Raw genomic sequence first — 27,655 nt, forward strand, 5'->3', positions numbered from 1 at the left:
CTGGATTGGCAAGAGCACACTTAACTCCAATCATGCATCTTCGCCCCTGTATTTCAATAGCTCGGTCGATAATCCATCGGCCACTGACGCTTGTAAAAAGTTGTTCTTCAGGCGTGTAATTGCTATTCAAACAGCTATTCTATCTTCGTCGATTTGGGAATCGGGCTTGGCATCTCCAGGTATTACACTTTCACTGCCGTTCAGCGGGCTGGAGAAGTGTTCCCTACATAACTTCAGTATGCTCTGCACAGCCACCGGCTCATCTCTTTGAGCCTTACAAAAGAATGTTCTGGCCTTGAAACCTTCTGTTGGTCCCCGCGTCTTCTCGTAGAATTTTTAGCACTACTTGTCAAGCTTTTCGGCAAATGCGTCTCGCTTCTCTTTTCAAATCTCGGTATCTCTCCCATCCCACTCGTGTTGTGGTCGACCGCAATATTGCGAGGGAGACTGCCCGCTATCTCTTCTTGTTCTTTCGACCTTTCCGAAAAATCATTATTCTAACAAAACTTATAGTTAAAATCTAGCTAATAGAAAACATATCATCATCAATCATATCATATCATATCAATGGTAGTAGTAGTATTATCTATGGGTGACCCACAGCAAAGCTCTATCAAATTGCCAGATATGTTTTATTTGAAAATAATTTTAATATAACATTCGCTGACGGGAAGTAGAATATAGTTATAAATTAATTGAATTAATACGATACATATTTTAATCTAAATTACTCGGTTTCGCCGGATAACTAATACTGAATTCAATGGTATTATTTTTATACTCATGCAACCTGTTGCTACAGGGTATAATAGTTTTGTTCACCTAACTAAGCGAGATAGATATAGGGTTATATATATATATATAAATGACCAGACGAAAAGTTGAAATAGGTGACTGTCTGTCTGTTCCAAAATCAAAAAGCACTTAACATAACCGGATGAAATTTTGCACTAATAAAGTATGCAGCATTTATCGGCCAATATTTGAGATATCTCTATGAATATTACAAAGCGTGTTATACTCATAACAGAGTATCTTTTTGCCTAAAATAAGAAAAATATTTATTTTTATTTAGTTATATGTTGTCTAGGGTTTCTTTTGATTTTATCCATTTTAGGGACAAAGGTGCACCATTATTAGAAAAATACTCTCAATTTTATTAAAATACGTAACACATTTGCCGATATTATTTCTGAAACAAAGGTGTTCTATTATTACGAAAATATTCTCTCCGAATTTCAATAATATATCTTACGGATTCACATATATTTTCGATTAAAAAAATGTCAGTTTTGATCCGATTTGGACAAATTTAGTCATGAGGTGGTCTACTTTAAGCTCACTTTTCGGACAAAGTTTTATCCTCATGCATTGATGGGGGCTTGATTTGCTTTCCGAAAGAATAAAAGCATGTCAAGGTAACATTAAATACCAAATTTAGTCGATATCGGTCGAGTAGGTCCTGGCTTACTGCTTTTAACCGAAATATGGGTGGCGCCACACCCATCGTTCATTTTTGATCCCGACTACTATAAAGATCTCTTGTATCATCCCAGGTTCAAAACTAAGTGCCTCTGGAATATGTATTTATTGCGCATTTAGAAGTTTCTAAAGGAATGGGCGGGGTTATTACCCGATTTCATAAATTTTTACAATGTTGGTTAGGGGGCTTAAGTCAGCCACGAGCTGATTTGGTTTTTGTACCTTAAATAGTTTAGGAGCTATGTACATCAAATCTCCTAGAGGGGACGCGCCCATTTTTTTCAAAATTTTTGGTCCACCTTTGCTACTAAAATTTCCAATGCCAAATTATAGTTTTGTATTTAGTGCTTAATAATGGCATTTTATACGTTTCCGGTCAATGGCGTTTTGTGGGGGTGGCAGTGGTCGGATTCCTCTCATCTATAAACTAGTCCCCTTTTTGCCAAGGAATACGTAAACTAAGTTTTATTTCGCTATCTACGTTTTTAGTCGAGTTGTCGCTTACATAGACGGACGGATGGAGAGACAGGCAGTCACTCGGAATTTAACTCGTTTCATCAAAGTACCATTACTTTTAGGTGAAACTGTTATATACTATGTACACAATAGTTTCATTCTTGTTCAGCTATTTTGGACGCCGGGTTACCTAGTAAAATAAAAAAAAGTTAAAATATCATCAATTACGCTATGCTAAAAAATACCTAAAAATCTCTTTTAAATCAATAAAAAATCAATTAATTAGCTGACGCATAAACAAACTGGGCAGTTTGGGCAATTTACCATGCGAGAAACCGGGGTTTCTGTATTAATACCTGATGAAATGCATTCCTGTGTACAACGTACATATCCATGCAACCCTATTTCTTGTCTTCATAACTTTGTATGTATAGTACTTCTTAATATTGTAATTGTAGCTTCACTTGCTTTTGAACTATCTTTGAATAAACATCTAATTTGTAAGCGTTAAGTTGTGTATACTTGATTTTTCACTTGGAAACAAAACGGCAAGTAAAAGCATAATTTACAACAGGTTATGGGCCCAGGTGCAAATTCCTGCAGTCCAAGTAAATAAAATAAATATAAGATGAGTTCGTCGCTTTTTAATATTGAAAAATTGGACGAGTCAAACTACGACTCATGGAGTATCCAACTAAAGAGTGCGCTAGTTCACCAGGAGCTGTGGTCCGTAACATCAGGAGAAACACTTTGTCCAGAAGCAGATGCAGACGATAAGAATGTACTAATGTGGAAAGCCAAAGACGAAAAGGCAACGGCAACTATAATATTGAGTATAACGACGATGCAGATAGCTCACGTGAAGAATTGCAAGACATCAAACGAGGCATAGAATACTCTTCGTGAGATCCATAGGCCAAAAGGGCCGGTACGTAAGGTGACATTATTTAAGCGCCTTCTAGGTATGCGTATGAGCGATGACGAATGCGTTCAGCAGTATGTGTGCAAATTTACTTCTTTGGCAGAAAAACTTGAAGAAATTGGAGTAAGTCTCCAAGAAGAGTTTTTCGTTATAATGCTACTAGCAAGCTTGCCAAAATCATTTGAAAATTTGGTCGTCGCTTTGGAGTCTCGCGATGAGCTACCTAAGCTAAATAAGGATTGCAAGCCAGCAAGGATTGTTTGCGGCGATCAGCAAAAAATTGCTGCATACTGATGCTTGGTGTGTCGACAGCGGCGCATCCTCTCATTTGTGTTGCGACCGCGATAAGTTCAGCGAATTCGACTTGTATGAAGAAGAGATCATACTTGCTGGCGACAACAAAATGTTAGCGGCTGGCAGAGGATTTGTTCGGTTGCAAACGAGCATGTTTGACGTCACACTTGTTAAAGTATTGTTCGTACCTGGACTACAATGTAATTTTATATCAGTCTCTAAAGCAGTAAACAGCGGCTACAAAGTTGAATTTACAAGAAATGAGGCAATGATAAAAAATAAGCACGGAGATGTCATTTTGAGTGCTAACAAGGTATGCGATGTGTTTCTATTCGAGCCCAATAAAAATCAATTGTTTTTTGCATACAAACCCAACCATGAGGCAATGAAGTGGCATTCTAGATACGGTCATCTAAATTTTGCTAGCCTGCGTGAATTGAGCAACAACAACATGGTTCGAGGAATGAAAGTAAATATCCCAGCAGACATTCAATGTGTTTTATGTATGTCTAATAAGTGTAGCCAGCGGCCATACAATAAATCTGACAGCCGAGCAGAAGAGATTTTGGGGTTGATACACACTGATGTGTGTGGGCCTATGGGGCATGAATCAATTGGCGGTGCGAAATATGTATTAACTTTCACAGATGATAAGACGCGATTTGTTTATTTTTTAAGACGCAAAGACGAAGTACTAGAAAATTTAAATTTTTAACAAATGATTGAGTGCCAAACAGAGAAGAGAATTAAAATGCTTCGTAGCGACAACGGCACGGAATTTGTGCATAATGCGTTTAATAAATTTCTTAAAGAGCATGGTATTGTGCGGCAATTAACAGTGCCCTACACAGCACAACAAAACGGCGTAGCAGAGAGGCTAAATCGTACACTAATCGAGATGGCAAGGTGTATGGTAGTAAGTTCTGGTGTGAATGAATCGTTGTGGGCGGAGGCTGTTAATACGGCAGTATATTTAAGAAATCGTGCACCAACAAAAGCATTAAATGCTATGACACCATATGAAGCATGGTATGGCTATAAGCCGGTGGTAGGGCATTTGCGTACATTTGGGTCACTCGCGATAGCTTTGGATAAAAAGCAAAAAGAAAATTCAAACCAAGAGGCAAGGAGTATGTCATGGTCGGTTACTCCGACACATCGAAAGCATACAGACTGTATGATAAACAAACGCGACGATTGATAGTGAGTAGAGATGTCTACTTTGTAGAGTCAATATCGGCGAAACAGCATGACGGATTGAATATGAAAGTTGCAGAAGGTGTGCAAGTGCATCAAATTGAATTTGATATAGGTACCTTTGGTAGTGAATTCCAGCAGCAAGGCACACATTTAGATACAGGCGCGATCGAAAACGTAGAAGAGGTGGTAGATATAGCAGCAAATAGTGACAATGATTTTGAGTCCGCTGAAGAAGAGCAAGCAGACGATATTCCTTTAAAAAGGGGTCCTGGCAGGCCACGATTGGTTCGTAGTGGGGGACCAGGCAGACCCACAAAGCAATGTACGTATTTAAATTTAATAGACGCTGATGATGTAAAGGTTCCTGAGTCTGTAGAGCAGGCATTTTCAAGTAAATATGCTACTAAATGGTACGACGCTATGCAAAATGAATATAATTCTCTTATGAAAAATGAATCATGGCAGCTTGCAGAAATCCCCAAAGGGCAAAAAGCCGTAAGATGTAAATGGGTGTATGCCATTAAAAGAGATAAAGAGGGTAAGGTGGATCGCTTTAAAGCTAGGTTAGTCGCAAAAGGGTGTTCACAGGTTTATGGCGTTAACTATGATGAGACCTTTTCACCCGTTGTAAGGTATAGCACTATCCGAATGATATTTGCGCTCGCAGCGGAGTACGGGTTACATCTTCATCAGATGGATGTATCCACCGCATATTTAAATAGCGAGTTGAGCGAAGATATATGCATGCGTCAGCCAGAAATATTTATTGACAAACGATTTCCTAACCATTGTTTGAAGCTGAACAAAGCCTTGTATGGACTTAAGCAGTCCGGGCGCCAGTGGAACTTAAGCTTAGATGAAATTTTAAAGAAGATTGGTTTTCAACCATGTATAAGCGAACCTTGTGTGTAAGTACATAAACAAACAAAATGGGCAAATTAATATTATTGCGTTGATGATTTGCTCATAGCCAGCTCTGACTTGAAACACATGCACGATATTAAAGCCAGTATTGCAAGAGAAGTAGAAGTGGTCGACAAAGGACCAGAGCAGCATTTTTTAAGCATGGAGGTGAATCGTGATGGTGAAACAGGCTCTATATCTATTGGACAAAAGGCATATATTAGAAAGCTATTAAACGATTTTGGCATGAATGACACTCGACCGATTGCTGTTCCTTTGGATGCATGACATCAAATTAATTGCAATAACACAACATGTAAGAAAGTCGATCAGATACAGTGCCAATCCTTGAGGATCACTGATGTATTTAGCTGTGTGCACACGACCAGATATTTTGCACTCAGTATGCAAATTAGCGCAGAGAAATAATGATCCGCATACAGAGCATCTAGCAGCAGCTAAGAGAATTCTACGTTACTTGAATACGACGCAAGACAAGAAGTTAAAGTAACAGCAAACTGGTAAAGATATGGAAGGTTTTGTTGATGCTGATTGGGGCGGAGATAGTACCGACCGCAAATCTTATACCGGCTATGCGTTTGTACTTGCTGGATGCGTTTTTTCTTATGAATCGAAGAAACAATCGACGGTAGCACTCAGCAGCACTGAAGCCGAATACATGGCACTTACATCTGCAGTTAAAGAAGCAGTGTATTTACGAAAACTCTTGGGAGAAATGAACAACGAGTGCCCTAAGGCGATAGTAGTAAATGGAGTAGTCAGTGCTATGAATCTTGTGAAGGACCCGGTGTATCATACAAGAAGTAAGCACATCGACATAAATCTATCTATCAAGGAGGCGACATTGAGCTCAAATATTGTTGCAGCAGTGACATGGTTGCTGACATCTTGACAAAGAATTTGCCGAAACCTAGCCACGAGAAGTTAACAAAGATGTTAGGTTTAAATTAAATAAATGAATGTTTTTATTTTTAATAAACATGTATATGAACGTTGAGGAGGCGTGATGAAATGCATTCCTGTGTACAACGTACATATCCATGCAACCCTATTTCTTGTCTTCATAACTTTGTATGTATACTACTTCTTAATATTGTAATTGTAGCTTCACTTGCTTTTGAACTACCTTTGAATAAACATTTAATTTGTAAGCGTTAAGTTGTGTATACTTGATTTTTCACTTGGAAACAAAACGGCAAGTAAAAGCATAATTTACAACAATACCACAAAAAATTATTGACTGGCACTGGGATGTGTTTATAGTGATAGCGGAAGCAAAACAAACTGGAAATTTAAACTCGAACAGTACTTCAGTCGGAATTATTGGCCTATGGGGTATCAAAACGTCTTCTCTTTTATACTTTCCTTTCAATATGATTACTTCTATTACGTTATTCATTACTTTAGTTTTTGAAGTGAAACTTCTTTACGCGCGCTTGGCTTGGGGAGTAAGCTGACGAACGCGTTACGAAAAGTGTGATCAGGCAAGGCGAACGGTAATTGCTGGTACATGTGTACATGTGTACGCATACATATGTATGTTTTGTATGCTTGTGCATTATTTGTTCAGGAAGTGTATGCAAATATACATATGTATGTACATATAAATATATATGAATGCAGAACATGAAGATCAATGCGCGCGCATGTAATACATTATGTATATTGATAAGTTATAAAATCATGATTTAAATTTCTGAATGCGCACATGCGTATACATAATAAGATTATGATATGAGCATGTGCAGAGACATAAGATTAATATGATAGAAGATGTACATACATGCATAAAAAATTTGTTTTCTTCATATCCTTGGGCATGTGAGACAAGAACATAAAAAATTTGTTTATGTTCTCTGTGTGAGAGGTTTATTTTGTACACATTTTTCGCTGTCAAAATGGAATGAAACATAAACAAAAGCAAAACGAAATTCTTCATTGGGAGTGTATTTCTGTCTCTGCATATTCTATGCTTCGGCATATATGCCATGTCATCATATGCCGTAAATACATATATTTCTGTCTCTTCATATTCTCGGTTAGAATATGTGAGAGAATTGTAAAAAATATTAAAACTGCGAGGCGAATTCCGACCTACAATAAGGGTATTCCATCAAACTCATAAATGCCTTGTATATATTGTTGTGATCAATTTAATTTCTATTAGTAGGAAATATAATATAACACAAAAATATTTATTAGTATAGTATATTATGTAAAAATTAAATAAAATTATTAGATATGCAAGTCCAAATTGACTATAAATATTACTATGCATGCATTCATACAAAATTATACTCAAATCATAATTATGTTTACATGTCAATATTGAATTGCCGACGGCAAAACGCAAAAGCATATATTGCGATTCCCAAGTTGAAAGAAAAATTCAAGCATGAAAATATCACAATGCTGTTGTTGGGAGCATGCATAAATATACATATTTATATCTCTTCATATTCTTGGGCATGTGAAACAAGAACATAAAAAATTTGTTTATGTTCTCTGTGCGAGAGGTGTGTTTTGTAAAATAAATTTAAATATTTGTAGGAAATTAATATATGTATATGTGCACACATGTATATTTTGTACACACACATTCATATACAGTATGTAACACAATTGAGCAAATAAAATCAAATATTCCGGATTTCAAAACTTTTTTGCACTACGCAACTTATTACGAAAAGAATATATATGTATTCGAATAGGTACACTAGTTGAGTTTTTTTCGCGGAAATATAACGGTACAATTTCTCAGTATTTTTCTGACTGCGACTGGTTTGCGCCACGTGCACATTTGCTCAATTGTGTTACAACATCGGTTGCGTTCAGGCGTGTGAGCATAGCTAAGACCAAATAAACAACTTTCGAGTATTTTAAATACCACTAGCTCTATTTATCAATTAACTAACGTTTTCAGAAGTATTTTTCATTTTATAGAAGGTAAGTAAAATTAGAAAGGTTGTTTTTTGTGAAGCTGATTAACTCCGTGTGTTTTTTTTTAGAAAAATGAAGAAAATTGCTGACTCTATTAAAAAATCTGTGCTTCAATGGTTGAATGAAGGGCTCTCATATCGGCAAGTTGCAAATTTAGCTAAAATTTCATTTGGGTCAGTGAAAAATATTGCTAATTGTCATGAAATATCAGTACCAAAACATCGATCTGGTCGGCGATCCGTTTTAAATAACCATGATAGACGAACTATCAACCGTCTGGTGGCCTCGGGAGCAGTAAAATCAGGTACTGATATTCAAAAAGAACTGGAGAGGACTTACGGAAAACAAGTTTCTCGCATGACTGTACACCGCGAGTTGAAAAAACTAGGTTTTAAAGCCAGGCGCAAAATTAAAAAACCTTTGCTTACTAAACGTCATCAAGAACTACGTCTAAAATTTGCTAAAGCGCACCGAAACTGGACTCCAGAACAGTGGGCGAATGTATTTTGGACAGACGAAAGCAAGATTAATCTTCACGGGTCAGACGGAATACATTACGTTTGGAAGAAACCATCAAAGACTATTACCAGCCGCGATGTCATCCCAACAGTCAAATTTGGGGGCGGAAAAGTCCTTTTTTGGGGTGGCTTTTGTAAAAGTGGTGCTGGGGACCTAATTTTAATCGACGGAAATATGGACGCGAATATGTATATAGATATATTAAGGCAAGGGTATTTTTCTTCGTTGGAGAAATTGGGTCTGGACAGTAGCAAAATCGTTCTGATGCAAGACAACGACCCCAAGCACAAAGCTAAGAAGACTATGGAGTATCTTAGAAGTCAACAAATTGAAACTTTGGAATGGCCCCCTCAAAGTCCCGATATTAATCCTATCGAGAACCTGTGGTTTGTTTTAAAAAAAAGGGTATACAATTATGCCAGTCCACCGAAAACAAAGGCAGAATTATTTACTAGATGTGTAGAAGTATGGAACTCCATCACTAAAAAAGAATGTGAAGATTTAGTCAATAGCGTTCCCAAGCGGATTGAAGCGGTGATTGCGGCCAAAGGAGGCTATACTAAATATTAAAGCGGTAAAAATTACTATGTATCAAAATTGAGCAAGTGCCATACAAGAGAATTTATATTTTCTTCTTATAAAACCTGAATAAATCTGTTACTCTTTTGTAGTTTTATATTATAGACGGGCTGAAGAATGTATTTGAAAAAACTGTAATTCAATTCGCCCAAATTAAATACACATTTTTTGTAAGAATCCATATTCGTGATTTTATTTGCTCAATTGTGTTACATACTGTATATATACAAATAGATAGAGCGAAAGAAGTTTCACTTCAGTCGTGCGGTCATAAGCACACTCACTTTTTTATCACTAATTGTGCCGTTACAAAGTAGCGGTTGGTTAATTCGCAATATTATAACTACAGATTCAACCTTTGATTGAAGATTGGAAGTTGGCATTCCTGACATATCTATCAAGTTTAAAAATTCCGGTGGATATTTCACGACTTCGTTTTCATTATTTTCTGTATCAACTGATTTCTGTGTCGTTATTTCGCCAGTAATGTCATCTTGAATTTTTGAAATTTAATTCATTATAATCAGTGTTTTTGGCAGCAAGTACAGCTCGTTTTTTTAATCAAATAAGTAATTTTGAACAACATTTCGAAACATTTTGGGGATGGGTGCAGCTTTTGGTTCACTTACAAAAACTCTCAGGAAAGATGTATAGTCAATATCAATGAGTTGTTTAGAAAATATGTCTCAATATTGATCATTTTGCAATATGACACCTTCTAAAATGTAATACCTAGATATGTTTCAACAAATTGGAGGACTTTAAAGATTAAAGACAGTCCTTCCACGTTGCTAATCTTGTGATTGTTAACATATATTGCCATAAACATCCGAATAAGTGCCAGGTTACAAAATCGCCATAAAACATGTCCATCTCACAGGGGCGTAGATAAATTGAGGGTCTTTTGTCCCGTGATGTGTATTCCTCTGAAACTCGTTCGTTTATTAATAGGGTTTAGGTCTTAAATCATTAATAGCTTGATTAATTGATTCTAAACATTTCAAATATAATTGGTGATTTTTTTTTTTAATTTTTATTGACTTTTGCGAAGTCTTTAGTCTCACCGGGTTTTTGTGGGGTTCTACGAAAGGAGGAGGGTCGGCTTCCGAGATATTGGATTTTACCAAAATGTGGACATAAAGCGGTCTCATAAAACCTTGTTATACTATCCTGGCGGCAAATTTATAATTATTTTGAACAGTGCCGTTATACTCACCATAGCGTTAGAGCTTTATATCTTCACTTAGTGCTTAGTTATGGCATTTTATAGGTTTTCGGTTACTGACGATTTATGGGCGTGGCAATTGTCCGATTACGCCTACCTAAAAACTAGTAAATTTTTTGAATTAAGAAACTTGCATGCTTGTTTCATCAAGATATCTCAATTTTTACTCAAGTTACGGCTGGTACGGGCAGGCAGTCAACCGGATTTCAACTTTTCTCGCCATCCTGATCATTTATATATACTTGTATGTAACCCTAAATCTATGTCGATAAGTTTTAGGTGATACGTACAACCGTTAGGTGAACAAAAATATATTAGGTTGTCAAAAAAGTCTTGCGGTATTTTCGCTAGTTGGCGCTGAAAGCGCGTAGTTCTAGTTTTACTCGTCGCATCGGGTCATGCTATACCTTTTTGGAAAGCTCATTTCACGCGCTAACACTTGTTTGATTGATTGTCGTTTTTTTTAAGTCGTTCGTGAGTTATAGCGTCGCAAACATGGAGCAAAATAAAGAGAAAATACGGCATATTTTACAGTACTACTACGATAAAGGCAAAAATGCATTTCATGCCGCCAATAAAATTTGTGCAGTTTATGGACCCGATACAGTTTCCATTTCCACCGCACAACGATGGTTTCAATGTTTTCGTTCTGGTGTAGAGGTGGTTGAAGATGCGCCACGATCCGGAAGGCCTGTCGTCGAAAATTGCGATAAAATCGCTGAAATGGTCGAAAGAGACCGGCATAGTAGCAGCCGTAACATCAGTCAAGAGCTGGGCATGAGTCATCAAAAATTCATTTCAATTTCAATAAAAAAAAGAAATTCAATAAACATACCGCAAGACTTTTTTGACAACCCAATAATACCCTGAAGCAACTGGTTGCAAGAGTATAAATATATTTAAAGTAATTTGTGATATATTTTGTACAGGATTGTTGCCTTTTTTTTGGTACGTATTAATAGATTTAATTTTGAAAAAAATTCATTGTAGTTTTTTGAAGTAGCTATATTATACCGACAACCGGACGACGGGAGTACGCATGAACGCCTAATATAAAACAATTTTAAGTTTAATCTTTCCAAAAATAGTGGCGTTAAGATATATTCTCAAGCCTTAAATTTGTTGTAATCTAACCATTGCACACTCGCAATTGCTGGTGACGAAACGTGGGTTTACGAATATGACACATTTTTAAACCAGCAATTATCCGAATGGCGGTCCAAAGCCGGGCCACAGCCGAAAAAACCATGCCAAAGCCGATCGAAAGTGAAGGTAATGCTCATTGTTTTCTTCGATATTCGTGATGTCGTCCACTATGAATACGTTCCAACTGGTCCAACCGTTAACAGAGAGTATTATCTTGGTGTTGTGAGCCAAAAATTCGTGGATTCTTCATCATAATAACGCACCATCGCAATAAGCCATTATTGTGAATGAATTTTTGGCCAAACACTCAACAAATATCATTGAGTAAGCACCTGATATGGCCCCCTGTGACTTTTTCTTATTCTCCACACTGAAATATCCACTTCGGTGAACAAGCTTCGACTAAATTGAAAAGATCAAAACAAGTTCGACGCGAGAGCTGAAGCCCATCCCGGAAAGTGCCTATAAAAAATGTTTGACGATTGGAAGAAGCGTTGGCACATTTGCATAATGATTGAAACATTTTCGCTTTACTTATAAACTTTCCTGAAACTAACTTCTGTATAAGTATATTTGAATAGCATCATATCACATTGCTTTTCTTCTTTTTCTTAATTGGCGTAGACACCGCTTACGCGATTATAGCCGAGTTAACAACATCGCGCCAGTCGTTTCTTCTTTTCGCTACGTTTCGCCAATTGGATATTCCAAGCGAAGCCAGGTCCTTCTCCACTTGGTCCTTCCAACGGAGTGGAGGTCTTCCTCTTCCTCTGCTTCCCCCGGCGGGTATTGCGTCGAATACTTTCAAAGCTGGAGTGTTTTCTTCCATTCGGACAACATGACCTAGCCAGCATAGCCGCTGACTTTTAATTCGCTGAACTATGTCAATGTCGTCGTATATCTCGTACAGCTAATCGTTCCATCGAATGCGATATTCGCCGTGGACAATGCGCAAAGGACCATAAATCTTTCGCAGAATTTTTCTCTCGAAAACTCGTAACGTCGACTCATCGGTTGCTGTCATCGCCCAAGCCTCTGCACCATTTAGCAGGACGGGAATTATGAGCGACTTATAGAGTTTAGCATTTGTTCGTCGAGAGAGGACTTTACTTTTCAATTACCTACTCAGTCCGAAGTAGCACCTGTTGGCAAGAGCAATCCTGCGTTGGATTTCCAGACTGACATTGTTGGTGGTGTTAATGCTGGTTCCTAAATAGACAAAGTCGCGAGTGCGACGACTGTTTGTTTGATGACAGGAGATATTTCGTCTTGCCTTCGTTCACTGCCAGACCCATTTTTTGTGCTTCCTTGTCAAGCCTGGAGAACTCAGAACTAACTAATGTTGAGCAGCAGCTGTGCACTCTTATAGAAGATGGAACCTTCTCTATTTAGTTCTGCAGCTCGAACTATTTTCTCCAGAAGCAGGTTGAAAAAGTCGCACGATAGGGAGTCGCCTTGTCTGAAACCTCGTTGGTATCGAGCGGCTCGGAGAGGTCCTTCCTGATCCTCACGGAGCTTTTGGTGTTACTCAACCAAAATTCAGACATCGCGGCATAAATGCAGCTCCTTTTCGTGCTGTCGAAAGCAGCTTTGAAGTCGACTAAGAGGTGGTGTGTGTCGATTCTTCTTTCACGTGTCTTTTCCAAGATTTGACGCATGGTGAATATCTGGTCGGTTGTTGATTTTCCAGGTCTGAAGCCACACTGATAAGGTCCAATCAGTTTCTTGACGGTGGGTTTTAATCTTTCACACAATACGCTCGATAGAACCTTATATGCGATGTTGAGGAGGCTAATCCCACGGTAGTTGGCGCAGATTGTGGGTTCCCCTTTTTTATGGATTGGGCATAGCACACCTAAATTCCAATCGTTGGGCATGCTTTCGTCCGACCATATTTTACAAAGAAGCTGATGCATGCTCCTTATCGTTTCTTCGCTGCCGTGTTTGAATAGCTCGGCCGGCAATCCATCGGCCCCCGCCGCTTTGTTGTTCTTCAGGCGGGTAATTGCTATTCGTACTTCTTCATGGTCGGGCAATGGAACGTCTGCTCCATCGTCATCGATTGGGGAATCGGGTTCTCCTTCTCCTGGCGTTGTGCGTTCACTGCCATTCAGCAGGCTGGAGAAGTGTCCCCTCCATAATTTAAGTATGCTCTGGGCATCGGTCACTAGATCACCTTTGGGGCTTCTACAAGAGTATGCTCCGGTCTTGAAACCTTCTGTAAGCCGCCGCATTTTTTCGTAGAATTTTCGAGCATTATCCCTGTCGGCCAGCTCATCAAGCTATTCGTACTCACGCATTTCGACCTCTTTCAAAGGTTTCGGTTGCAGCTGTACGTAAGGAGTTTGAAATGCCGTCACACAGTTCCCTTATACCGAGTTGTTGACGAGTGCTTTCAGAGAGCAGGAGTGCAAGCCGAGTAGAAAATCGTTCGGCTGTCTGTTGTGATTGCAGCTTCTCGACGTCGAACCTTCCTTGTGTTTGTTGGCGTGCGTTTTTTGCTGCACAGAGGCGGGTGCGAATCTTGGCTGCAAAAAGATAGTGGTCCGAGTCGATGTTAGGACCTCGGAGCGCACGCACATCTAAAACACTGGACTTGTCTTCCGTCTATCACAACATGATCGATCTGGTTGGTAGTTTTTCGATCCGCAGACAGGCAGGTAGCTTGATGAATCTTTTTATGCTGGAATCTAGTACTACAGGGATGTTTCGTCGTGGATGCTGAATATACCGACCGTAGTGCCAAAGATACCTTCTTTACCCACCCTGGCGTTAAAGTCGCCAAGCACGATTTTGACATCGTGGCGGGGCAGCTCTCATAAGTGCGCTCCAAGCACTCATAAAAGACATCTTTGGTCACATCGTCCTTCTCTTCCGTCGGAGCGTTGGCGCAAATCAGCGATATGTTGAAGAACCTCGCTTTGATGCGGATTGTGGCTAGACGTTCATTCACCGGAGTGAATGATAGTACTCGGCGCCGGAGTCTCTCTCCCACCACGAATCCAACACCAAACTTGCGCTCCTTTATATGGCCACTGTAGTAAATGTCACAAGGACCTATTCGTCTCTGTCCTTGTCCCGTCCATCGCATTTCTTGGACGGCGGTGATGTCAGCTTTTATTTTCGCGAGGACATCAACCAGCTGGGCAGCGGCACCTTCCCAATTAAGGGTCCGGATATTCCAGGTGCATGCCCTCAAATCGTAGTCCTTATTTCCTTTGCCATGGTCGTCATTAAAAGGGGGTCTCTCATCCGAGGCTTGTTGCTTCCTTTCATTGGGGGTGTTTTTTTACGTGGCGGGTCCCAAACCAGCGTTTAAAAAACTACGCTACTCTCGTAGCATTTCATTTTACTCTTGCTACCGCTCTCACTTTGTCGGGAGCCACAGCATAGCCTTAGTATAACAATGTAAAGTATGTGCTCTACTCTGCTCCGAGTTTTGTTAGGTAAAAAACTATAGCTGGAGCGGGAGCAAGAAATTAAATTCTGCGCTATGCTCTGGCGTAGCGGTAGCAAAAAATTGGGAGCGGTAGCACAGCAGAGCAAATGAAAATTTTCATGTGCTACAGCTCCCGAATGTGTTTGTTGTTTTTTTTCTTTTTTGCTATTTTGTGGCATTTACAAGTATGGTACAAGTTGGTATATAAAAGAAAGTCGTTTATAACTCAAGAACGGCTGAACCGATTTGGCTTAAAATTGGTGGGGAGGTAGTTTAGAAGCAGGGTAAGGACATAGGATACATTTTATCTCTAAATTGCTCTAATGCTAAATTTCAATATCAGCTCATAAATACAAAAATTATATTTCAAATCATAAGCATTTGTTCAAAATTTATGTAAGAATCATTTGAAAATTTTAGTAATTCAAAAATAGAAAGAAATAAGTAAAAATTTTCATTTACAAACATGCTTAGTATATGGGTTATACTGATTTTGCTTCTTAACCAGGTAGTTTTTTTTTTTTTAAGACGAGCCCGTCCGATATATTTAATATCACAACAAAAAATGGCATTGGAATTTTCATCGTCAAGGCACTGCGGATACTTTGCTAGATTATTGGTCAAGGACACAAATGCATTCATAACAAACCAAACGCGATATCTAACGTAAAGATAAAGCGGAATAATTGGAGTGTTGATAAAAAGGTTTATTATAATTTTAGATATACAGAAATGTTTTAAATTCTTTGCAATATACATTGAAGTATGTATGTATATGCGTACAATATCAAACTGATTCTTCCTAAAAAATTATAAAATTACTAAATATTGGGAATGGTAGAGTAGAATAGAACTAAAATTTTCAGGGAATTTTTTTTGGGGGTATTTCCAAGGAAATTTCGTGACGGGACTGAAAAAAATTAATAGTTAAAAAAAACAACACCCTAATGTATATAAAAAGAGGGAAAGTATATGTACATAGTTAAAATTAATTTCGAAAATTCATTGTAATTGAGTATTGTAATACATTTGGAATAGATGATGTTTTTGGTAATATAAAATTGGTAAGTATTTTACATAATAAAAAAAATTATAATTTATTCAATTATTATCTGGTTCACTTTATTAATATATTTCTTGAATATTTGATTTTAGATTTATAAAGGCACTTGACGCAACAAGTGCCAAAATGATTTGCATAACATTGTTTTGTTTGAATTATTCAATTAATTCAAATATTATGCCAGAAAATAGCAAAAAGAAAAAAAAACAACAAACACATGCGGGAGCTGTAGCACATGAAAATTTTCATTTGCTCTGCTGTGCTACGCTCCCAATTTTTGCTACCGCTACGCCAGAGCATAGCGCAGAACTTAATTTTTGCTCCCGCTCCAGCTATAGTTTTTTACCTAACAAAACTCGGAGCAGAGTAGAGCACATACTTTACATTGTTATGCTAAAGCTTCGCTGTGGCTCCCGACAAAGTGAGAGCGGTAGCGATAGCATGGCAATAATTTTAGAAATTTTGCTGCTACGGAGTAGTAAATGAGAACCCTGTCCCAAACCCAGCGCACAACCCTATGTAGGGGATGTTTCGCCTTCTCACATTAGCTCGCCTTCGAACGGATGTTCTTAGGCTACCCAGATGATACTTGGTCAAAGACCGGAAGTAGTGAGGGAATCGTTTCTGGCCACTCCCAAGTGAATGGCGATCAGAAAACTTTCCTCACTTGCGTGAACTTCTACACATAGCTCCATCCTCCTATTATTTATGAAAACGTGTTTTATCATTTTGAAAAAAAAAAATACTGTTAAGGTTTTTAAGGTTTGGAAGTCGCACATTTAGGAGTTTTGAACTTAACCGTTATACAAAAAAATTTGATTTTTTAATATTATTGGTTACAAGTTTTGTTTCCTATCAGTTACTTCTATGTGTTGCCTTCTATTTGGTGAACACAATTAACATAATCTGATATTATATAATACCGTATATGTATATGTATACCGTAAAATATAATTCTTACTTTTACAGGTTCCTGTCACTCTCTCAATATCAAGATCTAAAAATTATGTCACATTATTTAACAGTCAACTGAAGTCAACTGAATCGCAGTAAGTACTTGTAGTGGAAATTAAACTATATAACTAAGTTTATAATTTTTTTCTAATAAATTTATGCCAATTCTAAATTCTAATAAAAGTTATGGCAATTGATATGGTAATTTTCTTGCACTAATGATTTGTGTTAGCTAGGTTATTTTTAAAATAAATATCTCGGTAGTAACAAACTAAATTTTGTTAGTATTGTATTTTACATAATCATTGGTATAAATTAATATGATACCGAATATAATTGTAATTAGTTGACAGTTTCGTCGAATACCGATTTTTTATTTAGTTTTCAAAATTCCTTAATATAAGATTTTATCAACATCTGCAAATATTTCCCCACCTTTTACCAGTAAATAAAACTTAAACAGATTGACCGAGCTTAACGAAACCAAAAACACAACAACATCAACCGCTCTGGAAGGTACTTGTATAAGACTATTGATTTAAATAATGCCAATTACAGAACATTTTATATTTTCTCAATTTCCAAGGAACAAAGCCGGGGAAATATTTTCAGCAAGACTTTACTACTGTGATCAAATTAAAAGTGAATTTTTAATTTATAATTTTAATATTTCGAATCGGTAAATTTATTTTTCTCTAGGTTGGTCAGTGACATCTATGCTAAATTCCACGTCAAAATATCCATTAGTATTTGAGATACGCGTCGTTTTGTGAGGCTCTAAAAGCGAATTCTTGGATTTTTTCTATGTCTGAGTTTATTGAGCATAGAAATGCAATAATGCACCATCTCATACTGCATTGGTTATTCGTGATCATTTCGCTACATTTTTAACTAATATGCATATACATACATACATATATTAAATTGAAACTAATTGACCCAAATGGGATGTATACAAGTGTGTATATGTATGTAACATAAATTTAATATAGGGGTATATGTTAAAAACATAAACCAAAATCAGGATATTAGAGACATGAGGTTTAGAGTAAGGTCTAGACCAATTTATTTCAAAGTCATCGCTAAGCTATGTAATTTATAAGAAATACACATTGTTAATTTGTTCAATCTATTTTATTGAAATTTCTAACATATTTATTGAACGGCATAAAGGCCGTGAACAAATGGATGGAAATTCAAAATCAATGAAATCATTATATCTGGACTGATTGCATTAACGTTTCGCATTACTCAAGTATATTTGTGAACATGTATCACGCAATGTTGTGATGATATTTCTCACACTGGCCGACACATTGGGCATAAGGTCTGCTAGACTATCGAAAATCATAATAAGTACTATGTGGAAACTGCGGTAATTCGTGGATCAATTTTACTAAACTATAGTGTATCCTGTATACACTTAATTTTGTTAAGATATCTTACATATTGATCGATATATCCGGTATAAAACCATCCCGAAAAAAAGTTAGGTTAGGCCGGTTTAATCTGGAAGGAAAATAAGCCACTAACAGCCAAGTTAGGTCCTTTGAAATACCAGATGAAGTTCACTTGCTAAGTCTAAGAGGATCGTTTACGATGCCTGTGCTTGACGCGAAATTTAACAGACTATGCGGCCTCACTGTCGATACCTCCTCCAGTGTATCATACTGTGGGGACCGCCGATATTTACAGTGTAGTCTTGCCAATGCGGGACAAGTGCACAAGAGATGCTCCATTGTTTCCCTCTTTCCCTGCTTAGTCAGTTCCTGCAGTCTTTTCAATCTGTCAGGCCCATCTTGCTTGTGTCGCCACCAGACAGTACCCATTAAGTATTCCCATCCTAAAGTCTCTTCTATAGAGTTGCAATAGGAACTTTGTGTATTTCCGATCCTCCGTTTTAAACATGACCTTTGCAGTTTTGCATTTTGGTATCTCGTTCCATCGGTTCTGATTTTCTTCATTATGCTTTTGTCGGGGTCGTGGTACTGACAATGCATGGGTTTCCCAAAGTTGATCACGTTTTCTGATGTTAGCCGTAAACAGCTCTTGACAATCTCGTCCACTATTTCAATGCCATCGATGCCTTTGTGACCTGGAACATAGTAGGCATTTTCAGTACCATTTGGCGGTGTAGAATGGATACACTTACCACCTTGATCGGGTTTGAGGCCCATCTAAAACCTTTGTCGTACTTTGGGTCCGGCACCCGGTTACAATGCAACTCCGCATTCAATTGACAAAAGGACAAATCTTCCTGTATTTGTTATTTAACCACAACCACCACAAAACTCCCCAAGGGCCCAATTCAGAGCAGGTTGGAGCGAACTCCAAGGGCTCCTGCTCTCCGAAATAACAGAATTAAGTCTCCGGTCAGACCTCCTAGCCGAAACTACTACCAATTAAGCTTCACACACACATCACTCATACAATGCCTAATCATAATTCGCAGCTAAACGCCTTCGCTGTTTAAACAACTTACGCGCAAACGACCCTTATTGTTCGGAATTCCGACTAGTGGAGATCACACCACTAACATACCACAGTTCATCAGTCCAGCTAATCCCCATACCAACCAGATACCTAATGTCCGAGTATATCGGGCATTGTGCATCTAGTCCTTTACCTCCGCCCCACAAAAACAACCCGACCTATCAGATAAGTGCATTTAATGCAAAAATTCATTCAGAGGCTCATACACCATGAGCAGAAAACCCAGTCTCAGACAAAATCTGAAGTCTGCGTTATCATCAGCAAAGCCAACGTCCCGAATGAACTCATAAGTTACTCGGCTGTTAGGACTATTGACCCAACGTTCTTTCCATAAAGACGAGCAATTTGCTCATCCACTCCCAACTACTCAAAAACCCTAAGCGGTACGTTTAATACCGCTACCCTAACCGAAAGTCCATACTGGTTCCAGTCATTACCAGTGGTACGCCATCGCTGCAATGGACTCTCATTCCTCGATGGTGGAAATTTAGGAGTAACCATAATTTGAATTAAATTACGATCACTCATTACCCACTCTCTCTTAAGCTCCCATCTAACGCTGTCAAACTTTCCGCGAAGATGAGCATTCTCGGTTATAACCGTCATCAGTAGCGCCTCCTATTGTAAGTCCAGCCCAAATAGCCCACTCATACACAGCCCACTCTATAACGGTGACTACCCAAACGATCAATTATTGCCGGGGCACAGCCCACAACTCCAACCTAGTGTCGGACTTAGGCCACTCTATTGGCCGACGGACGGACAATATCCGCGTAACGTTCCTGAGTCGACCGATTTGGAGTTGCTCCTAATTACACCCTGGGCTGAACGGTACGCTGTTACGACCGTTGATTTCCAGAAGAGTCACAATCTCCAACACTGAACAGACGCCGGTAACTTTTTTGCAATTCTGTCCAGATCCTCCTGGCAATGAGACCACTGAACGCCACATGCTCAGCACCGAACTCTTGATTGGCAGTACAGCTACCACAGCAATGCACCCACCAATTGCACTAACAATTCTTTGACCTCTACGTACACGTGCCAGGAAATAACGGTGCCAACGAATAAAAACAAAAACACTCTGAGAATCACAAAGATGCAACATTCAACTAACGAATGCTTACCTTGGACAACGTCCGGTGTGTTTAACGTGGGTACCTACTGACGACAACCTTACCCCAAGACACTCAAAAGCACAGCGGATCAAATCAATGCGTTGATCAGCTCCCTGAGAATGCTAGGGATTTTTAGTAAAAATTGGCAGTGTGGAATGAACACACAAGAAGATAGGTTACTCGGCCGTTAGGACTATTGTCCCAACGTTCTTGCCACCTACACCTAATCCTATCATCTAGAAGCCTCTTGCTCTCTAGATATCCCTCCCTCTCCGCATCATCGTCAGAAATCCAGTCATCCCGCAGTAGTGACACACTCAAGCCCCTTCTTAACCTGAATGTAACAGCACGCTGTAGGACAATCAGGTCAAAAGGGGGTGCACCTAACAACACCTGCATAACATCCGTTGAGGCAAACAAACAAGCATCATACAGCGCTGAGTTGAGAGGAGTTTTTGAGACCCCAAGACAGTCGTGGCTGCTTCCCACCATACAGCGGCTTCTTATGTGGCACAGACCACATACATGCCACGATATATGATGCGGATAGCACTACGTCCGAGACCACAATCATTCCTCAAAATGCGTCGTATTTTGCGTACGGTTGCATGTGTTCGCTCCTTCACATTCGTTAAGTGTGGAGTAAAACAAATCCTTTTACTAATGGTCAGCCCCAGATGTTTGACTTGGGTCAGATATCTGATGCTGCCCCATTCACACGTCGCCACGAACGACTCCAATCTCCACACTCCCATTCATGCCGAGAAGAGAGGCCTTTCTGTCCAAAAACTAACTCCGCCAAAGAGTAATTTCCGGACAGCCACGCTCCTCCAGCAGTTGCACCACTCGACCCCAGCTTAGGGAATCAAACGCCCCTTTTTTTTATAGTAGGGGGAAGCATCGAAAGCCGGAGTGCGGAACTTTAATCCGCTAAACCGAACCTACTCCCAACTCATGGCTCTCCCACGGAACCACCGATTAAGTAATACTTCGTGGGAGGGACAGGACATTTAAGTCTCCTCTATCGCGCGGACTGACGGACGCCTAATTTGTTCAAAAAGTCTCAGTTTTGTCATTATGGATGCTGACGCTTCGCTGAAAGCTTTCCAATTATCAGTCGACTGACACATGAGTGTCGTTAAATTATCGACTGTAAAACCACCACCGAGTGTGGTTTTTAGTTTTTCCCTTGTATTTGAAAATCGAGGGCAATAAAATAGTACATGCTCAGAGTCTTCTATATGCTCTGTATATGTCGGATAGTTCGGACTAATGTCATTGTGGAATCTGAAAAGGTAGCTTCTAAAGCACCCATGTCCACTAAGTATTTGAGTCAGATAAAAGTCTAGGTCTCCATGTCGTCTGTCTATCCACGAGTGGATGTCCGGTATCAGTCGGTGGGTCCAACGCCCTTTAGATGAGGAATTCCACCGCTCCTGCCACATTTTAATGCTTTTGTTCCTCTCCTCTGTCTTTGCCGATACTGTTTTCGGCACTGATAGATGATATAAACGCTCGAGTTCATCTCCCTGGATGTCAATGGGCGGCATGCTGGCTAATACTTCAGCAGCGTCGGTTGATGTTGTCCGGAAAGCACTTATTACTCGAATTGCAGAAAGCCTATGCACGGCAATTATTTGTTTAGCATACGCTTTTATATCCATTGCCTGTATCCATACTGGTGCTGCGTACAGTATTACGGAACTCATTGCTTTCGCTTGTAAGAATCGCCGGCTGGAACGCACACAGCCTGTATTGGTCATCATTCTCGATAGAGCATTGTAAATTCTGTTTGCTTTACTGGAGGAATACTCCAGGTGTTCTTTAAATTTTAATTTAGAATCTAATATTACTCCCAGATGCTTCAGCTGCGGCTGCGAGGTTATCTCGCACTCCCCTATGGTGACCTCTATTTGTTCTTCTACCTTCCTGGTGCTTATGAGCAAAACTTCAGTTTTTTGCTCCGCCAGTTCCAAACTCATAGAAGAGAACCAATGCCGTACACAATTTAAGCACTCATTGCATTTGTTTCTTAGGTCGGCTAATTGTTTGGCCACTGCTACCACCATGAGATCGTCCGCATACGCTATTAGCTTCACGTCTGTTGGTTGCTGTCTTTTTAGCACCCCGTCATAAATGAGGTTCCATAATAGTGGGCCTAGCACTGACCCTTGAGGTACTCCACTCGAGATAGAGTAACTCTTGGTACCTTCGTCTGTATCAAAAAGCAGCCTTCTGTTTTTAAAATAGCTCAATATAATGTTTATGAGGTATTCAGGGGCGCGTATTTCATCCAGGGCTTTGATTATGTGTGCCCATTTTGCCGAGTTGAACGCATTCTTGACATCCAGGGTAATCAGCGCGCAGTACTTTTTTGTGCCACCTTTCCATCTTTTGCCACTTACTGCACATTTCGCAGTATCAACGACTTCTCGTAGTGCGTCAATCGTGGATCTCTTTTTTATAAAGCCGTATTGTCTCTCTGATAGTCCGCCGGCTTTCTGGATTGCTAACTCCAAGCGGTTTCTTATTATATTTTCGTACACTTTACCCATTGTGTCGAGCATACACAGGGGTCGGTACGATGAGGGTTCTTCAGGTGGTTTTTTTGGTTTTGGGAGCAGAACCAATCGCTGTACTTTCCACGCCTCGGGGAACATCTCTTCCTTTATGAACGCGTTGTACATTTTAGTGAATAGTTGAGGCTTTGAGCTTATAGCTTCCTTCAGGGCCCTGTTGGGTATCCCATCCAACCCGGGCGCTTTGGTGTTTTTGATTTTCTTAGCTATGGCCAATAGCTCTTCTTCCGTGACTAACGGGAGTGGAACTGCAGCTTCGTTTCGTAGCATAGCATAGGAAATCCGGTCGTGTTTCGGGAACAGTGTTCGACGACTTTTCCCATAAAAGAGGCATCTTTAGGTTGCTGCTGCATATTTTTAAAACTCGACATACAGATTTTGTAAGCAGTTCCTCAAGGATCAATGTTTGCTTCCTCACAGTGCTTCTCAAAACATGTTTTTTGCTCCGGGTAATTGCCGACTTTAGGAGCATCTTGTGGCTTTTATATTCATCTCTAAGGCGATTTTCGTTCGTTTCACTCCGGTTACGCTGTAGACGCCGTCTGGCTGAGTGACAAAGCTTTCTCAGCGTGGAAATTTCCTCATTCCACCAATATACAGGCCGCCGCTTATTGCGATGTGATATTTTCTGCGCATTGTTGCATCACATGCTGCAACCAGTTCCTTTCGCACTGTCGATACCAAGTGGGCGGCGTCGTCACCTGATACTTTTGATGCACTCCAGACTAGCTCAAACAAGTCTGGGTCGAACTCCTGTTGCTTCCAGCTTCGCTTTCGGAAAGTGTTTCTGCTAAGAAGTTCGGGCTCTCGGGAGTACGAGATTTGTGCCATAATTGCCATATGATCGCTGTTTGTGTACATGTTTGACACCGCCCACTTAATGTGCCTACTAAGCGAAACATTTGCAAACATAATGTCAATAATAGATCCTTTATTCCCTTTTTGGAACGTATTTTGTGTTCCGGTGTTCACTATTGTTAGGTGCGTTTGACTCAGGTATTCTTGAATTAGCCGCCCTCGATGGTTTGTGCATCTGCTGCCCCATGCAGTTGACCAAGCATTAAAATCACCCGCTATTATAATCGGTGTTTTGCCTCTGGTTTCTAATGAAAGTCTTAAAAGGAAATCTTCGAATTCGGTGATTGCTGCGCTGGGACGAGCATAGCAACTTACAAAATATATCCCATGTATATTGGCCCATGTGAAGCAGTTATGAGCTTCTCTGGAGCAGGTCTTAAAAGGTTGACCTTTGCAGGACCATATTGCTGCTTTGCCACATTTGTCTGCAATCCATGTGCTTTCCGGACGCTGGGAGTATTGTTCACTTAGTATGGCGACATCAATGTTCCCTTCTATGACTGTCTGTTCTAGCAAATCCTGGGCCGCTGCACAATGGTTAAGGTTTAACTGTAGTATCCTCATTTACTTAGAGACTTCATCATCTCGAGATACTTTGGGCAAGTCGTGCTCAATACTGAGTGCTCCCCTTTGCAGAGCATGCAGCTCGGGACGTTTGAGCATACCTTCGCTAAATGTCCCGCGGTTCCACAGCGTGTACAATGGGAAGATCTGTCTGTCGAGCTGCAGCAATTTCGCGCCATGTGACACAGGTGGAAACACTTATAGCATCTGGGAACAGGCGAATATTCTCGATGCCGACAGATCGACCACCCAATCTTTATTTTCCCAATTTTAAGTGCGGCCTTGGCATCTTGAGCACGCAAGCATACAAGTGCTATTTGCGTGCCACTACGCGTTTTTCGCAGACTTTTCACACTCGATATCTCCAGATTTTCGATTCCGTACTCTCTTTTTAGTGCTGCGCAGATTTCTTCGGGAGTTGTTATTTCATCAAGGTCTTTGCACGTAATCGTGACGTTGTGGGTCTTGGGCTGTATCTTAGCCATTTCGCCAACCACCCCCTCCAGGGCGCTTTGGAAAGATTCGGCTTTCGTCTCTCCACGATTTTTTAGTTCAATAAGTAAATCTCCTTTTAGCGTTTTACGAATATGGGTTACATTTGAACCCAGTACTTCAAGCCCGCTGTCGCTTTTAATTTTTCGCAGAATATCTGCATATGACGCACCATCCTTCTTTGTTATGATTATGGCATCTGGTTTTGTTCTGATCTTCCTTTCCAAAGGTTTCTTCTTTTTTACAACGTCTACCCATCTTTCACTTGTGTTTAGACTAGTCGTATTTTCCTCTTGGGTTAATTTTGCTCCTCCACTGTACCACAATTGCGGCTTTTCGTTTACATTTTTTTGCTTTTTTGTAGGTGGTTGATAGCTTGTTGCCTCTCGCATTCTTTTAAGGGTATTTGCATCTCTTCCAATGGTGGGTACTTGCGATGGTTTCCCTATCAATTTTTCCGTTTTGGCATGTAATATCACTATGCTGCTTACTAATTCGCGCATAGCTTGATTAATATGCCTTTGGCCGGCCATCATCATTTCTAGTTCTTTGATTTTTTTACTCAGGCAGCAAGAGATGCTAACCGTTTCATCTTTTTCAAACTCCTCAGGTTTGCCCCCTTTGCTTTCTTGGGCAGCAATATCTCCTCGCTTATTTGGCCCAGTAGCGGCGGACTCCTCATTTTTACCATTGGGTGGCGTTCTCATCATTTTGGAGTTCCTTCGGAAAGGATTCTCCGATGTTAGCCCAATACTATTTTCAGAGGCCATGTCCTCTGCGAAAGAATAGTTTGGGAACACCCTTTGTTTCTGTCCCAAACAGCTGATCGACCAACACAAAAAACGGCAGAACAAAAAATTATTAAATGCACGTTATTGGAAGGGGAAAAGGCTATATTTGCCAAATTTTGCCAAAAAACGGAAAGGTAAGTGCAAATGAAAATTTATGTTATTAAAAAATCAATGTGTACTTATCTTTTCCTCTAGATTTGGTATCCACACATGTGGTTCACTATCTGGGATGTTTCACTCGAACAACCACTATTTTTCACAACAAAAATACTGGATATCTACAAAGTTTTTGGATCGCAAAAAAAAACCACGTCTGCCTCACACGGTATGTAGTATGTAGACCTTTTTTTTTTTTTTGTTTTGGTGCAAATGCGGGGCAACGATCCCCAAATATGTCCTAACGACATTCTGAACATAAACCATGCATCCTCTATATTGTATTCTTTCCTGAACCCATACTGCCTATCCGACCACACACCCCGCGTTAGCTCCTGAAGCCGTTCCACCATGCACTTTTACAAGTACTGGAAGGGGACTGATGCCCCGTAAGACCGAGGATTGCTCCTGATCTTATCAAGGAACTTCAGGAGAGGAAAAACCCTATCACTTTTGATCTTATCAAAGAGCTTCAGGAGAGGAACAACCCTAGCACTTTTCCTCTCACGTGGAAATTATCCCTCCCAGGCGCACTTATTATAAATGACCTCCAGGTATTCTGGAATGAACTTCCGCAAGCGTTTAAACGTCTCTCCGTTCAAACCGTCAAAACCTGGGAACCGTTGAGACCTAACCAGCCCAAAGGAGTATCCCAACAAACAGTAATCTAATGGAGGGACAGGTACCTCTTGTACTTGATGTATCTGCACCTCCTACCTTGGAAAGAACGCACCAAACAGAACCCCCGCACACTCTCTCCATGACGATAACAGAGTGCCACCGACGCGAAGAGAGGTGACGTCCTCCTTCCTACTACCCCGGCAGATCCTATAGAGCTGACCCCAGGAGTCGCTCATATTTTCCCTAATGAAGCTCCTCCAGTCTTCTTCTTTAATTTCCTTCCATTTATTTGTATTCCCAAGTCGCACAACTAAATTCATAGATAAGCTGGGACAGCCTATCAGAATTGCACGGTTAACTCACGCGTCCACCATTTAATCTTTCTTATCATATAACTATCACATCTCCTAACTACCCCATAGAGACGAGCAATTTGCTCGTCCACCCGAACTCTTCAAAATCTCTAAGCGGTATACTAGATAACGCTTCCCTAACCGAGAGTTCATATTGGTTTCTGCCAATATCAAAATAAATGGGCTACTACTCGCAAGTAGTAGTAGCTTATCCATTTAGCCTAGGTAGGGCTCTAAGGGCTCGCTATATTTTCAGTAGAAACTAGCGACAATCAGCCTACAGAACTCCCCTTCTATCGCGACACATACACCCAGTTGCGAAGAATCAACAACTTCGCAATCATAGTTGGGTTCATTCACAACTATTGCGGCGTTAGCTCTATGGTCCGTGAAGACTTTACAACCCCAGGAAGACCCCGAAACCACACCGTTGGTGGCGTAGGGCTCCTCAAGTAGGGCAATACCGCATCCACCCTCAATCATGCAA

At 39.9% G+C, this 27,655-nt stretch overlaps 1 long non-coding RNA gene across 1 annotated transcript; it reads left to right on the plus strand.

Moving 5' to 3' along the window:
* The first annotated feature begins 17,157 nt into the window (after positions 1–17,157).
* On the plus strand, positions 17,158–26,345 carry LOC120780594. The gene is made up of 3 exons (XR_005705917.1): positions 17,158–17,238; positions 25,858–26,172; positions 26,234–26,345. It is a non-coding gene; the product is annotated as an uncharacterized LOC120780594 (long non-coding RNA).
* The last annotated feature ends 1,310 nt before the right edge of the window (positions 26,346–27,655 follow it).

This window comes from Bactrocera tryoni, unplaced genomic scaffold (assembly GCF_016617805.1).
Source record: "Bactrocera tryoni isolate S06 unplaced genomic scaffold, CSIRO_BtryS06_freeze2 scaffold_25, whole genome shotgun sequence".
NCBI classification, from domain to species: domain Eukaryota; kingdom Metazoa; phylum Arthropoda; class Insecta; order Diptera; family Tephritidae; genus Bactrocera; species Bactrocera tryoni.